Below are 956 nucleotides of genomic sequence, written 5' to 3'. Positions count from 1 at the left end.
GTCCGTCAAAAGAGAGGCCCGTAAATTGGCAACATTTGAACGTGCATTGTCTGATTTCTAAAAAAGAGAGCACAAAAGTTAAGATCTTAGAAGAACTAGCCGTTGAGAGAGAGATTTCATTAATCTCTATAACAGAAACCTGGATTCGGTCAGGAGCCTTAGATGAAGAACTAACCATAGTTGGTTTCAACTTAGTTCGTTGTGATAGGATACGCCCTGATAATCCCATATTCCCACAGGGGGGTGTATGCCTGTATGTTAGGAGTGATGTTCGGGTCTCTGACAAAACTCGAGACGGGAAAGTATAAGGAAAGGTAGCGATAGAAAGTACTAAAAGCCACAACAGACGGCTTTATCTGAAGGAAGAGAATGTTGCCAGACATGTCCTTCGCAATTTTTCAGTAATTAGGAGCTCCGTACCATACCTCTGGAAAGGCTCAAATGTGGCTCAAAGCGAATTTTATCCCCTTCTGGAATAAGGCTCATTGGCCGGGTACTCTCCTGGCTTAAACCCTATCGAAAATATTTAGGCCGTCGTCCAGGACAAGCTAGATTTTATTGTCCCTGCAATAAATCGTAACCAGCTCATTAAGAATTCAAAACAGCCTGAGCAAACATAGATAAAAAACTCTGACCAACCTAAACAGAGGTGTCTCTGGTCATCGGATCACGACTTGTTTGAAGGCCAACATATTGGAAAATGAAATTCGGTTCAATTCTGTATTAAAATTGTTGCGAAATCGATCAATTTTAGGTGCCCCTTCATTTCTGTCTAGCCTGTAGGTTATGATATGGACGATGGTTTTATTGTCAGAATCAGCTTGCTTTGGGTTTGGAGAACTCTGGGTCCTTTCATCAAAAGTTTTGTAACTGAGTAAGCGTGAGCCGAAGATTAAATTTTAATGTGGGCATTATTGTATCACTTTGACCACGTCTTTGGAGTTTGGTGAGCCATA

Source organism: Tigriopus californicus, chromosome 4 (genome assembly GCF_007210705.1).
Source record: "Tigriopus californicus strain San Diego chromosome 4, Tcal_SD_v2.1, whole genome shotgun sequence".
NCBI lineage: Eukaryota > Metazoa > Arthropoda > Copepoda > Harpacticoida > Harpacticidae > Tigriopus > Tigriopus californicus.
This window is presented reverse-complemented; position numbering follows the sequence as displayed.